This window comes from Bactrocera neohumeralis, chromosome 5, assembly GCF_024586455.1.
Source record: "Bactrocera neohumeralis isolate Rockhampton chromosome 5, APGP_CSIRO_Bneo_wtdbg2-racon-allhic-juicebox.fasta_v2, whole genome shotgun sequence".
NCBI lineage: Eukaryota > Metazoa > Arthropoda > Insecta > Diptera > Tephritidae > Bactrocera > Bactrocera neohumeralis.
The window spans coordinates 77,247,042-77,263,316 of NC_065922.1; the positions used below are offsets into that span (position 1 = coordinate 77,247,042).

The following is a 16,275-nucleotide window of genomic DNA, read 5'->3' on the forward strand; positions in this document are numbered from 1 at the left end:
AAAAATTACGAAATCAGTGCAACAAAAACGCTAATAAATGTGCATAGTACAGCAACAACACTAACAAAAAGTACACAACGCTAACGCCTCCCAACCAGAACCATGCTACATTAGTAAAAAGACCCGCATCATTGTTGTTGGCCACATATCTCTGCATACCTAATAACTAGGTAAGCGCGACGCGCTCTGCCAACAGCCAACGGCCAATCAAAATGCGACGCTGGCTTTGTTGTTGCTTGCTAGTTGCTAGTGGGTTTTACCCGCACGGCGCACCGCAAGTGTGAGCGAGCGAGCGCGTAGGCAACTCAACATTGACCGTGGCTTGCCGTTGTTGCTGCCTCAGCACTTGCGCATTGCTTTAGCGGGATTTTGGGAAATTTTCTCGCGTTTCTCCTGCGCTTTAAGGCGCAAAAGGATTTCAAGCGCGCGGGATTTTCCGTCTTGCCTGTTGAGGCGTTCAAGTGCTGCAGGGACCAGGCAGCTGATAATGGCGTCTGTGAGAGAGAGCAAAAGAGCGAGATGAGTAGATTTGGTAGCGCAAGGATGTGCCAGCTGCGCTTTTGAAAAATATGCTTGTTAAATGATTGTGCACGCCTACTTGTGGGGTTTTCCACTCGTTCCACTTCATAGTCGGGCGCTTAATAGTAGTTTCTCTTTTGTTTTCAAGCGCTCGTTAGCGTTAATGGCGTTGTGAGGAGTGCGCAGGATACGCTGTTTGCCTTCTAGTGTGAGACGAGTGTTTGTTGGTTTTTGCCCAGCGCCGTTAACAAGTGCATATTTCCAGTGCGCGGTAAATATTGTTGGAGTCGCACACATAAACGTCATTAATACATAACTGTTTCTCTTAATAAAGTTCGATTTTTGACGCGCTTCAACTCCCTCGTGTTGTACGCACAGCATTCTCCTACCACACCTGCTCCATAAATAAGGGTATGCGCTGCCTGCGCGCTCATTCTTCCTCTTTTCTTCATATTTATGCTTATGTGGAACTCTTGCGCGGCACTCGACAGGACATAGGTGTGGCATGCTCCACTTAGAACGCGGCTCATAGCAAAGTATATACTCACTTAAATTGATATGCCGAGTAGCACTTAGTTCATATACTATATTTGCTCACTTATGGCCCCAAACACACACACACACCTTTACATATTTTTACTTGTATATTTATATGTGTGCTTGTCCTTGATCTGTGGGGGCGCCTGGAGTGGCGTCACTCATGTGTGGAGTGTATGCATGCCTGGCGGCCATTTATCAAAGTCATTAGTATCTACTGTTTATTATGTATTTCGCGGAGTCATGTAGACACTTTCATTAGTCTTTAGATTCATATGTGTATTAAAAATCAAAATGTACTTATATATAGACTTTTAAAAGGCGACGGTGCATAAAGTAAATGGTGGAACGCTGGTATGTATGTGTGTACTTTCTTTAAGTATTAAAATTTCAATAAAAGGTTATGACGTTAAAGTTTGGCGGATTCACGAAAAGTTTCGGAAACTTTTTTCACTCAGAGTTTATTGCACTTAGTGCCAGTTTTCTTTGCGCATCTCTGCAATTATTTACATAGACAATTTTTTGTAAGCCCATTTCCACAAGTTTTTTTACCCACCCTAGCCTCAAATTTCAACCCAAAATTGCCGTGAAGCTACTTAAAAACATTTTTCTGATCGAAGAGCGCTAAAATTATCGGTAAAATGATCTCGAAACCTACGTCTGACAGCATTTTCGATACCGAGAGAGCGCTAAGTTCTTTAAGATAAATGTCTCAAGAGAGTATTTTAGAGGAAGCTGGTATGCATTGTTTTTGGAGGCAAACGGACGAGTCTGGATAAAAAAGAACAGAAAGCAAATGATGGAAATGAAAAAAGTTTATTTTTCACCCAGACTTGATGATCGGGAGCCATCGTTTGTTCCCACGAAAAGTACGACTTTTCAACTGAATCCAGCCACTTATATTTAAAAAGATAAGCTAATCAAGCTACTGGGTCTTCATTTCATTTATAAAGGTTCTAATCCAATTCCTTTTTAATGATTGAAGAAATCGCACGTCAGGGAATCGCCTTGTCTGAAATCTCGTTTGGTATCGAACGGCTCGGAGAGGTGCTTCCTGATCCTGACGGAGCTTTTGGTGTTGCTCAACGTCAGTCTACACAGCCGTTTTAGTTTTGCGAGGATACCAAATTCAGAAATAGCGGCGTAGTAGAGGTAGCTCCTTTTCGTGCTGTCATAAGCAGCTTAAAAATCGAACGAAGAGGTGATGTGGGTCGATCCCTTTTTTACGGGTCTTTTCCAATATTTGGCGCACGGTAAATATCTGGTCAGTTGTTTATTTGCCAGGCCTAAAGGCACACTGATAAAGTCCAATTTGTTTGTTGATAGAGGGCTTTAGTATTTCACACAATACGCTCGATAGAACCTTATATTCGATGTTGAGGAGCCTTATCCCACGATAGTTGGCGCAGATTGTGGGGCCTCCCTTTTTGTGGATTGGGCAGAGCGCACATAAATTTCAATCGTTGGGCATGCTTTAGTCCGACCATATTCTACAAAGAAGCTGATGCATGCTCCTTATCAGTTCTTCGCCGCCCAGTTTGAATAGCTCGGCTGGCAATCCATCGGCCCCCGCCACTTTGTTGTTCTTTAGACGGGTAATTGCTGTTCAAACGTCTGTATGGTCGGACAATGGAACGTCTCCTCCATCATCATTGGTGTCATGCTTTCGCTGTCGTTCAGCAGGCTGGAGAAGTGTTCCCTCCATAATTTTAGTATGCTCCACTATCCTAGGATCCCTAAAATCTTGCTATCTCGTCTCATATTTTTGCTCAAACCATTCGGTTCTCTCAATGAATGTACTTATATCCAAGTATTCTGTGTCTGGTTTGCGTTAGAGCTGGGCTTCACAGCAAAAATGGAAAACCGTTTCCTAATTCCCTTCTAGCTTGGAACTACGGTAATAGGCCAGTTCCCCGTTGTAGTGCCTGCCGACTTTATCATACTCGGTCGGTCCTTATCTGCTTCATTATCTTGCAGTTGGTTTTGGATTTCCATCTGTTCCATTTGTTCAAAGTGAATATGAAACTATCTCTTGATATTTCACAGCCTACTTTGCCGATAATGATCCTGTGGCCGGGTACCCAAATTATGGATAAGTGAAGTTGACTTGCCAGTGAGTTTTTAAAGCCTTTATGCAGTTTTTAACTAGGCTGGAATTAAGATGTGCTCGTCCCTGCTCTGCAGTTCGTTTTGAGCCGTCGGTATAGGTAGAGGCTGTAACATCCTCCCCTACTAAACATCTCTTTTCCCGTCTAGAGATTATCTGCACCCGGAGTTGGCCATCTGTGGTAGAATATAGTCTGATCTACGTAAGCTGGCTCAAGATGACCCTATGGCCAAAATCTTTCATCTTCATTCTTATAGCAAAACTTGCTGTTAGATTTTGAGAAAAGATGTCTGTGGGCAGCTAATGCAAGGCATGACATAATAACCCATACACAAATTGCTCCCTGTATTCCATTTAGTTTGCCGACTTTGTCGTGTCTCCTTAACGCTGGCAACAGAACCAGTGCTCCCTAAGATATAATTGGTCTGATGTGAAGTAATGATTGAGGGAATATAATTTTTGATAATAATTTCGAATTTTTAAGCAAAAATTGAGTGAAATTTTTTTTCTCAGAAAATTAGTCTTTTTGTGAAGTCGCCATTTTGTAAAAAATCAAAGTTTTGACTTTTTTTGGCTTTTGCGATTTGAGACTATTTTAAGCAGAAAAATGTTCTTCACCGCTAGTCACCTTTTTTCGGTGGTTCTCCTGAAGATTGGTATATCTTCAGTGCTACCAATCACATTGTGTCATACCATATGGTGTTGGAAAAGTAAGATTTTAAGCTTCATTTAACCTAAAAAAAATTAAATTCGAGGAAGTTGAAAAAAAGTTGTAGCTAAAATAAGTTAAAGTTTGATTATAAATACGAAAATACTTTTTCGACTACTCATTAGAAACTAACCGGAAGCATGCAAGGGGCTACATGAGCCGCGACAAAAGCCTACATAAGTTTACAAATCGAGGACGAAAGGATAATAGGGGGTAGGCATGAATGCAACGAACTACTGCAAGAAATTTTGTTTGCACAGAAGAAATTATACAATTAAACATGAAAATTGGCTTGTGTAGCAATTCGAAAGAGATTTGTGAGGAGCGCCGATTGCGTCTGTATGCACAGCTGGCCCCTAACTAATATACGATTTATTGTTCTTGCGCAAATACAGATGGTCCACTGCAGCAGGACACGGCAGCCAATGATTTTAGTTAGTGACGAAAGGAAAAAAGTAGAGTATAGGAAGTGACTTATTATTGCGCATAAATATGTTTGTATTGATTGCAACAATCTGCTCTTAACGCCTCGAAGGCTGCGTTGTAAGAATGTTGTAATTCGACTGAGAAGTCAAAAGACGCTTGAACAATGGATTTTTCATACATTTTGTTGCTGACATTATAGCTATTGCAACGTTTTCTTTCTTCCTATTTTTTTACTTTTTTGTGTTCCTTATATATTTTTTCTTTGTTTCCAATTTTGTTTTTCATTAATCAGCCATTAATTATATTGGCCGCAAGAAAGGTGTGACCAGATTGTAGCAAACTCACACTTTCATACATGTACATACATACATTATGTATATGTATAGCATATAGTAGTTACTACAATGCAGCCTCACTAGAAACTGATTTCTTCCTTCCTTTTTCTTTTTTGTATTTTTTCTGATTTTTTCAAATTTTTCCAACACAAATTCAATGAGATGCTTGAGAAAAACATGGCAGCACCTTCATTATTTTACATATGTATATCTACAAACGCATAGTTTTTTTTATTGTTGTTGCTATTTCCTCAATTGCATCGTATTTAATGAACCGAATCGAACGAAACCGGAAAGAGAAATTAAAATGGATGACAAATAGCCGTGTTGCAGAGACAACAAAATCCGAAAAGCACACAAACAAACATATGTATGTGTGTGTATGTGTATGTATGTATGTGCGTATGGTTACACATATGTGCCATTCAATTGCATTTGAAAAGGTGTAAATCTGCGGCTGCCATAAAGACACACAGCCCAAGCATTTCGAGCGGCTGCAGATGCTGGCTGGAGTGTGCTCACACACACACACACACACATGAAAAAACATATAAATTAAATATATTCGATAGAGGCGTACACCTACAGCGCGCTGCAATGGCAGCCAACAGCAGCATCTGCCGCTACTTCAGCGCTCTTCAACTGTGATTTGTTGTTGCTCAGCTCGCCTCACGTGCTCTCACCGCTGCTTCACACTTCGTTTTTTTTTGTTTTTGCGCATTCCACTAATTTGTTGTAGCGATTTTTTACGCTTTTCCGCCTTTTTAGTTTTATTAGCGCTTGTCAAGGCTTACGCGCACACACACACAGTCGCACAAACACACATACGGAGGCGCGAAGAGCCATTCAATCCCAATAACATTTAGCTGAATAGTCCTGCTTATATTTACGCTAATTGGGGTTGTTGCTTCCCTCGCTGTATAATTTAGCTCACCCCTCTCCTACCTGCTCTGCTCCGCTCTTCCGCGTCTTTCCGTTATTGGCATATTTATTGTTATTATCATAAGCTACTTTTTTACTTTTCGACTTTTATGTTTTTGAAAATCCTCTGCCTAAATAGTTTTTGAATTGCTTTGTTTCGCAAATACTCCGACTTCGGCTATCTCTCTCCGGGCAAGCAGACACAGTACCTTCATTGAAACACCAGTGTCTAAAGCTGATGCCTCTTGTTGTGATTGTTTGCATAAACTCATGTTTTGTAGCATCTGCTTTTTGATGTTGTTTTTGATGGTGCACTTCAGGGCGAAAGCGTTAAGTTGGTTTATGGTGGAGTGTAGAGTGCATACTAAAAATTGTAGTTGTTTTTCTATTAAAAAATAACTAGCTTCTTCTTCTTTACTGGCGTAGACACCGCTTACGCGATTATAGCCGAGTTAACAACAGCGCACCAGTCGTTTCTTCTTTTCGGAACGTGGCGCCATTTGGAGATTCCAAGCGAAGCCTGGTCCGTATCCAACTGATCTTTCCGACGGAGTGGAGGTCTTTCCTCTTCCTATGCACCCTCAGACGGGTACTGCGTCGAATACTTTCAGAGCTGGAGTGTTTTCATCCATTCGGACAACATGACCTAGCCAGCGTAGCCTCTGTCTCGTAATTCGCTGAATTATGTCACTGTCGTCGTATAACTCATACAGCTCATCGTTCTATCAAAGGATCATAAATCTTTCGCAGAACTTTTCTCTCGAAACCTCCTAAGGCCGACTCATCAGATTTTGTCATCGTCCATGCCTCTGCACCATATAGCAGGAGGGGAATAATAAGTGACTTATACAGTTTTGTTTTTGTTCGTCGAGAGAGGACTTTACTTCTCAATTGCCTACTCAGTCCAAAGTAGCACCTGTTGGCAAGAGTTATTCTACGTTGAATTTCGAAGCTGACTTTGTTGTTGCTCTTAATGCTGGTTCCAAGTTAGACGAAATTATCTTCGAAGTTATGACTGTCAACAGTGACGTGGGAGCCTAGTTGCGAGTTTGTTTGAAGACAGGAAATATTTGGTCTTGCCCTCGTTCACTGCCAGACCCATTTGCTTTGCTTCCTTATCCAGTCTAGAGAAAGTAGAACTAACGGCGCGGGTGTTAAGGCCAATGCTTTGACGGAGCTTTTGGTATTGCTCAACGTCAGCTTACACAACTGTATTACTTTTGCGGGGATATCAAATTCAGACATCGCTGCAAAAAGGCAGCTCATTTTCTTGCTGTCAAAAGTAGCTTTGAAATTAACGAAGTGACGCAGTGTTTGAATAACTCGGCCGGCAATACATCGGCCCCCGCCGCTTTGTTGTTCTTCAGACGGGTAATTGCTATTCGAGCTTCTTCATGATCGGGCAATGGAACGTCCCCTCCATCGTCATCGATTAGGGAATTGGGTTCGCCTTCACCTGGCGTTATACTTTCACAGCCATTCAGCAGGCTGGAGAAGTTGTCACTCCATAATTTAAGTTTGGTCTGGGCATCGGTTACTAGATTATCTCCTTGGGTTTTACAAGAGTATGCTCCGGTCCGGAAACCTTCTGTTAGTCTCCGCATTTTTCCGGAGAATTTTCGAGCATTAGTGGTAGTGGCTTACTTCTTGGTATTATGAACTCTCACCTACAAATAAATCGAACTTCTAGTACTGATAAATCGACTCGTCTGACACTTGAAGCGCTTTGTACTAAACCAAGTTGTTAGGTGTTCTCTCAAGCTCTGTATTCTTTAGACGACTCGTGACATGACTCGATCTAAACCTGAAACGTGGATGTAGTTCTCATTTATTTATTAGGGAGTTCTAGGTATAACATCTATCGTTCTTAGTTTTCACGATTAAAAAGAGGAGAGTGCAGTGACTAGGGAGGGTTCCTACTATGGTCAGGTCTACATAAACGGAACGGTCCCGGATTTTTGTCCGGCCAATGACTGCCAATTCGCCAGAATTCTTCAAATTTATTTCAAGAATCTTTTCTGCTGCTAAGTATAATAACAACAACCAGGGAGAGTAGTGGAGAGATTGAATATTATTAGTGGAGAGTTTGAATTCTATTGCACAAGAAGGGTTTTAAGTTGGCTTATCATGCTTACATACAGTATCGCGATCACAATTTCTTTTGCTGATTTTTGTAGTCACTCAAAAACTTTGTTTTCGAAAAATTTTGTAAACAACAACACCAAACATTTGTTTTTTTTTTATAAAACCAGACCACTTAAAGGTGGATATATCCATTCTCTATTCAACGCACACAGTGGGCACAAATTAAATTCAATTAGAGCAAATCCATTTCGTTTTCGAAAATAAATAAATATTCCAAAATAACAACAAAATACAACAAACAAAAAGCAAGAAAAATCCAATTTGTGGCAAACAAAAGAGCTCAAATCCAAATTTCCAAAGCAAATAAACATGCGCTTGAAAAAAGTGAGGGAGAGTGATCCGTGGCCGGCGGAGCCTGTCTAGAGGTGCGGGAGGGGGCATTGGCCGTATGGCAACGTACGCATACAATGACAAGCGGCACTTTAATGTGTCATAAGTAGCGTAAATGGAATGAATTACAATGTCTAAAAATAACAACAACAAAAAGTGAACAAATTATTGCAGAAAACAACAACAATTTGAGAAAAAATAGTAAAATCGCCCACAAACGAAATCACATAAACAAAGGACATATGAAATTTGTTACTTTTAGGCGTGTATATGTAAGTATTTATGTGTGTGCGTGTGTGTATGTAATTTTCTATATATAAATTACCTACATACATATGCACATATGTATGTGTCTTCTGCCCAAATGGCTCATGAATGAAGTCTGAACTACATATACATACATCTGTTTGTTTGTTGGTGTGTGCTTGCTCACCTTTTGCACCTATGTAGAAGAGACACCGTTAACGATAAGAGTCAGTCGCTCGAATATCGCATATCCTGCGAATTCAAAGGCACAGCAGGTTCCCAGTGATTCTTCATTGTTTGGCCAAAGTATGCCTTGCACCGATCGCCATATGCGAAAGGTTATTCCAAATCACTGACTGCGAGTCAATAAATGTAAATACATATAATAATACATACATACACACGGATAAATATATACATATGAGACGATGAGCACCGGCAAGGTGTTTGCGCTGAACAGATTTTTATGAATGAAATTTTAGTTTCAATTTTTGTGTAGTTTTTGCACGCAAACAACAATTGGATGGACAATAAATTGAAGTTGTTGGACACTGTTGTTATACACGGGTACTCGATATTCATTAATCAGCGGGTTCTCGGGTATCCTTAACTAAAATGAATCGAGTGCGTCGGGCACAGCATGCGGAAGTTGTCGCAGGAAGTGTGTGTAAGAAGTTTGTTTGGTGTTTGTTGGAAGCATGAGTTTATAAAAAGTAAAATTTTATGAAATTGAGAGAAAATTTGTTGACAAAAATCAGCCCTAATGTGATTTTCTTTTTAATTTGCAGCAAAATATTTTTCAAAAATTCCAAATTAATTCCGAATGTTAGGAACATAAGCTTGGAAAAATCAAACAACCAAAAAAATTTGAAAAAAAAAATTTGAAAAGAAAATTAAAAAAAAAAAAATAATGAATATTGCGTTTCTTCCTTTTTTGTTCTTATTTTCTGTTATAACCTGTGTATAACCTAGTTTCATGCAAGATCCTTAATATTTATTGCTTCTCAAAGTTGTGATATAGATTTTTTATTTTTTTTCTTATTGGTTGATTCCAAAATATTCTCTCAGTCTTAAAGTTCATGCATTAAACTACTTCCAGTGAAAAATTAATTGCTTTAATTTTAAATTTTTTGGAGTTACTTTTATCATTCAACTATTTTTTTAATTATAACTTTGCAAATATTTGGGTAAAATATGAATAGAATACATTAATAATATCCAGTTTGTAACACCTAGAAGTAAAAGTCGGAGACCTCTAAAGTATTTGTATAAATGATCATATTCCCGAATTGATCTCTCAATTTATGAGACATCGACTTGAAATTTTGTATCCGTTCTTTACTCCATAATAAGCTTCACATTTGTCGGAACCGCCGATATCGTACCGCTATAGCATATAGCTCTCATACAAACTGAACGTTCGGATTCGAGTGCTTGTATGGAAAACTTTTTTATTTGACAAGATGTTTTTCCGAAATTCGCCATGAGCTTTTATCTAAGGCAATAATGTAATCTTAGAAGAAATTGTTTAGATTGGATCACTATGGCATATAGTTACCATACAAATTGATCGATTCAAATCATGTCCTATGACAAATTATTTTATTTTACGAGATATCTTCTAGATATTTGGTATGGGTTATTATCCAAGGCAGTGGTATAATCTGCGAAGACATTTTTCAGATCGTACTACAACAGCTTATAGCTGCCATACAAAATAAGCGAGCAAAATCAAGATAATCAGCTTTTTATGCTCTTATATGCTATAAGAAACGCACCTTGGAAGGGTATTGTAGCCTCGGTGCTATGCCTTGAAAATATTTAGTTTTTTTTATAACACTGAACGATTTTAATTTTTTTGTTACAAAATTGATTTTTATATGCTTAAAATATAGCTTAGAAAATATGTTTAATTTTTCTATTTGTTTCATACATTTTACAGCAATTTATTTTAATCAACTAATTTTATTTTAAAATAAGTTTTTTTATTTTAAATTTTTTTATTTAAATTTTTTTTATTCAAATTTTTTTTTAAATCTGTTTTTTTGTTTTTATTTTATCATCATTTCAAAAGCGAAATATTCAATCTAAACTTCGCAATTTTCTATCTTTACATTTTAAATATTTTTTTTTTTTTTTTTGCGGGAAATCGAAATTTTTTGCCCGAAGCCAACATACACTTACACTTACATACAAAAATGTGCGTTTAATTTGTCTGTATGTTGCATTTTCCAACAAAAATAGCCAAACACTACCGTTATATGCTTGCTAGACTGGCCGGCAGCCGATCGCTGCCAGAGAAAACAGTATTAGCCGAGATTAGCCGAAGGTAGATGTGACGATTAGGCGCACAAACCCAATTACAATTGCCCGGCGATATGAGGCACCGTTTATCCTCGTATCAATGCAGCAATATGTGTATACAACAAAAACAACAACAACATGAACGAAAGCATTTAACAAAAACAATATAAACAACAATAACAAAAATAATAGTTTTAACAATAACAGTGCCAAACAACAAGTAACTCGGCGTTGTATGAGTGTGTTTGTTTGTGTGTACGTGAATGTGGCTATTTGCACCGACCACGCGCACAAAGGCCAAGGCGGAACTAGAATTTCCAAGCGATTGCACATGTGTTGCAGCAAAGCGTAAAAACCCAATCGCGAGCTCTAACATATGTTCGGCTCCCTATGTATATACATGTATATGTACATATGTGTATACAGTTAGGTGTGTGTATATGCATGCGTGTGTTTGTAAGCTACTAGCATATAGTGCCAACTACAAAAACGAAGTTCCAAAATTGCACATTGCAAATGCATTGCCGCCACACTGACTATTTCATTTAGAGCCAGGAATATATGTACATACGTGTGAGAGACTGAATGCTGTACTCTGTGTGTGTGTGTGCGTGTGTGACAAAGGCAAAGACCGTGCGGATCACTGCTGATTGATGCCGCGCTTTCAATGCGAAGGTGACAAAGTGGAAGTAATGCCCAGAAATATTTACACATCCAATTACATATGTGCAAACACACACATACACATACCCATTGTGATCATATAGGCATATACAAACATACATATATGTATCACAATCGCACTAGTGTTTGGGCCTTAGCGCTACTTTTTTGCCGGCTGATCCTTTGCAACATCAATGCCGTAACATTGGATTACGAAACATGCCACAAAACTGTGCGCTCGCTCTCAAAAATCGTTTGCTCTGTCTGCGCATGCGTCTTCGGCAACTTCTTAAATGCAATTTCATTACGTTAAATCGGTCTTAGCTCACAAAATAATTGATTGATTTGCTGTTGCAGTGTGTCAAGCGAAAATTGTGTCTTTATGTGTGTGTGTGTGTGTGTTTGCTTTGGAGAATTCTGCAAGATTTGACGATTGCTTTGACGCGTAAATTGTTTTCACGGCATTTTAAATAGTTCCCTTCTCTCACCCACAATAGTGCCGCTTACTAAAGACGCTGCTTACAAGCGATTTCTAAGACTCCATGCAAATCCTTTGTAGTCTTAACTTATTTGTGTTTATCTTTCACACTTTTTTGTTGCTTAAATGCCATTGATTGTCGCTTGTTTTTGTGGGTTTTAATTAATTTTTGACAGGCTTGGCAAATTTGGTGCGTTCAGTGGGAATTTTTTAGGTCGAAGAATACCAGGAATGCACTTGTGTGGATGTGATGTCTTGAAAAGAAGAAGCAGAAATTGCAGCTGAAACATTATTGTTGGCTAAATATTTTTATATTCGCTGGGATTTTCGATACTAATTCAGATTTTGTGAAACAGAGCTCAGGCGAGCCGCAAGACAACTGCGGCTTGCATTGAGAGTGAGACGGATTGAAGTTGTTGCAAATGTAAAAAAAACTTATCAGACAATTAAAAAAAATGTTGCCGACAGTAGCCTTCTTGAGCTGAACAACTTTTGAAGAAGTTAGAGGGTCAGCTGGTTATCAAAGCATGTCGAAAGTGGAACTTCGGAGCTCGGGTTCTAATGAGAACATAAGTCTTGTACGACTTGTCTAGTTTATTAAGTAAACTAACTTTCTTGCGGTAAAGAATGTTGGCCCATCGAATGGTATCTTCTGATATCGGTGCGGGGGCTTTTGGTGGCTGGAGATTCAATATACATAGGTTTGGAAACGGAGTCGGTAGTTCTTCGGAAATCCAGATAAGATGTGCAGCTTCCTTCATGGAGTGAACAAGGTTCGTGCTTAGCCCTCGCTGGCCTCGAGATCCAATTAATTCTAGCTTTGGATGCAGTGTGGTTGGCCGTCTTTTGAAAAGTAGTGTCGGCATAAAATGTAAAATGTAAAACTTCCTTTACGGACTGACTAGTATCCATCACCAAGCATTATCATTAACTAAGTTATTTTAATTTTTTATATGAACTCGCTTTCTCTTCCGCTTTTTTCTCTGATCTCGCTGTAACAATTGAATAACCATTGTGACGAGTGCTGCTAATGATAAATCTCATAATGCTTGGCTCTCGCTCTCTAGTCAGTATCGTAGTGTAGTCTTTCTCTTATTTCCTTGTACCTACCACAGAGCTCCATCCGACTTCATTGCCTGTTCAACTAAATTGAATTCAGGATTTGGAAGAAAGTCACTTAAGCGTCAGTCCCTCTTCTGGCAAGCACTAAATATGTTCTGAGAGCCCATATTGTTTTTATTTGGGTATCCATATGCCGGGATCGAAAAAATCTCATATAATCAGAGCTCCAGACGTTTTCGCGCAATATTGCATTATTTCCGGAAAACTTCCTCGGAACCGTGTTGTCTACTTTACCTTCCTCAACATCGACTGCTGTAAGCTTATTAGTCACACTCACATTCGATACACACTCACCTCCGTCCGCAGTGATGCTTAAAACTATGTCACTTACACACAAGTTCTTTCCAATCCTTTCGTAATGGTAATCACAAGTATTTGTCAATACCGTTTTGTTGCAGCTCAACAACAACTTCCTGCTTTAAATTTTTTATTACTTTACAAAAAATACTCTGCATGTTACCATGTCCACAAGAGTTTCCTGCTTCGAGACGCTTCGCTTTGTCAGATGGAAGCGACTATATTTGATGTGAGTGTGTGAGTATTAAACTCGCATCCGGTTGGGAGAAGAAATAAAATCACGCGGAAATCATTTAACTCATTTGTTGTCGATGACATTTTCGATTTTTTCTCTCTCTCCTTCTTCTTGTGCCGCAGCGCAACTCTTTTCCAACCGAATCATTTCCTGCTCGCCTGCCGCTGATGCTTATTTATTGCGTTTTTATTGAACAAATCGACAAAGTTGTTTGGCCGACAACGGACGACGGCGAACGAGGGTTGACTTAAGACTTTTCTCCGTTCCGCACAAGTTTCATAAGCCATCTTTCCGTCTCGCGCCTCCCCTCTGTGTTAGTTTTGTTGACTTACTTCAGTCTTCGTTCCTGATTTCTGGCTAATTCCTCTCCAACAGTATTTAAAATTCTCCACACTCATCAAGCTGAAGTATTTAAATCCGTCTTAATTTGCTGCGTCCAAGTCTATCTTACTCTGCAGTCTCCTTTCTAAGGATTTAGCGTATGAATAATTTGAGTTAATTTTTCAATGTCTCTCTTTTACTAGCGAAAACTTGTTTTTGTTGGTTTTCGTCTTCAGGTAATTAGATTTTATTTATATTTACATATCGTACATATTGTGAAAACAATTAATCTGGCTTGATTTCTTCGATTTAACTTGTCAGTAGACGGTAGAAATTTTTCTCATACAGCCTCGCTTCACAACGTTGGCTGAGATAAGTCTCTCAACGAAAATATGTGTGAACATTCATAAAAAGGAAAGTTCGCGTCAACTAATCAGCTTTTTAGGTCTCAAGGTCAAGCTTGAAGTCTATTCGCATTGGAAACTAAGTGCCTAACATTTTTCATAAAAGATTACCAATTGCAATGATAGACTGACCATCAGGGATTAGCTGAGCAAAGAAGTATTGGTCAGATCTTGTGATTTTTAATGCTAATGGACTTTTCCGACTGCGAAGAGATGAGAAGCAAATACTTCCGAAAACTTCTCATGGTAAACGAATGCTGCTCAGTATAAACTGAGATAGTTTTATGGGAATCCATGTTATGCCACTTTCGGAGCTAAATGGAAACTGATTAGAGTCTACACAATGTAAGGTCCGCAATAAGAAAAATTATTATACTTCTACAAAATTTTCAAAACCGTCAGCTTTGGCAACTCAGTCTTATAACTGAACCTGGGCGGAGTATTACTTTAGATACTTTAAAAGAAGTATTCGGCGTAGTTCCTTCACACCAACGGTCTTTGGTTGAGTTTTGGTGACTCTGGGATGTCGTTTCTACAATATTGTGTTGTCGGTTTGGCTAATACGATCGTGATTTGAAATGAAAAAGCTTATATTTGGCAACATAATCATCAGATTTGTTTGCTAAGCTTCAGAGCGAGTTGATCCTACGCTAAGTACCTCGTACACGGCGGTATCTTTAGGTATCCACAATCGTTTTGGAGAGTCTATGTTCCAAAGCGTGTTAATTTGGTGGACTGGTGAGTGCTTCTATGAAAAACTTTTGGTTCCTTAGTAGATCCAGTTGCTTAATATATACTTGACTTGATTATGTTGATTGGATTTGAAATTCAAAAATCTTAGAAGTGCTTTCTCTGAATCACAACTCAAAGCTGGGGGTTATCGTTTAAAGTCATGTCGCCATGTAGTTTTATGTTTCTTTCGAAGTGATTTCTCTGTTAATACGAGTATTGCCTGAAATGTCATGTCAATTAGCATTTTCGTCGCCAATTCAATGTTTTTGCTCGCACTTGTAGGCGAAGTGTGCCCAATTAAGTTTTGGAGAGGCAAAAAAACTTCTTGTTCGATTTAGTTTTTATTTTTATAGCAACTTTCTTATTATACTATGCTAGCACTTTGCTGGCAAGTAAATTTTCGTAAGTTAGAGCAAACTCCGAAGTCTGAATCTGAATGCCGTGACTCGTTGCCATTTTGTTATTTGTGCTTTAGTGCAATGAAATCTGAAGTTCGAAAATATAATTTTATTGCCGAAAAAAGTCGAAAGGAAAACTACACATACACACACTGATATTTTTATAGACAGTAATATACCAGCACGGTTCGATAAGTCAGTTAAAATAAGTAACCAGTAGTCGGTTCCAAACATAGGCTTCTTGTAGCACGATGCCGTCGGTTTATTTTTTATGTTCGAGTGAAGTTTGATCTCCATATGTCAATTAGTTTGTGTTTGGCAGTTTTCTTATGACGTGCGTTTAGCGATGTTTACCATGGAAAAAAGGCACAATGATCTTCTTTGAAAGTTTGTTTTTCCAATGGATTTACGGCTACGGAGTCATTGAAAATGTTGCCAAAGGTTTGGTGTGCCTACTTCATCACGAACGCAAATATTGGGTAGTAGTAGATGCTACTTTGATATCGGTAGGTAACTGAGAAGCAGATTCCGTCCATAACGTGCAGAAACATGGCCATCGGCCCAGGCCATCGAACTGAGATGAGAAAGCACTTGGAGCATTCGAGAGAACTGTTCTTTGCAAAATCTTTGGAGCCGTCTGCGTAAGCGAAGAAGATCGGAGAAGATGAAATAACGAACTACATAAGCACTACGGCGACATGGACATAGTTAAGAGCATACAAATGCGACGAAATCACTGGTTAGGTCACGATGTTCCAGCGATAAGCTCCTCCGACTCGGGACCCATTTGTGGAATGATAGCAAGGGGTCCCACGCATAGAATGGAAAGACTAAGCGCATAGCGACCTGTCTCTAGTTGCGATGTATATGACTGGGTCTCGTCTCAGATCATGCGCTTAGATATTTCGATGTGAAGGACGTGAAGTAGAAAAAGTTAAAAAATAGTGCCTAAAAATCATCGTGTTATCATCAACGCGATCTCAAAATCTCTTACATTCAACATTTTGGTTAATCTTTCGGGTGTGTAGCTAAACTCTTACCAAAAA

At 38.9% G+C, this 16,275-nt stretch overlaps 1 protein-coding gene and 1 long non-coding RNA gene across 6 annotated transcripts in view; one reads left to right on the forward strand and one right to left on the reverse strand.

Moving 5' to 3' along the window:
* The window catches only part of LOC126759830 (uncharacterized), a 103,054-nt gene that overhangs the window by 41,634 nt on the left and 45,145 nt on the right, over positions 1 to 16,275 (forward strand). The window lies entirely within an intron of this gene.
* The window catches only part of LOC126759827 (homeobox protein vnd), a 35,802-nt gene that overhangs the window by 13,854 nt on the left and 5,673 nt on the right, over positions 1 to 16,275 (reverse strand). The window lies entirely within an intron of this gene.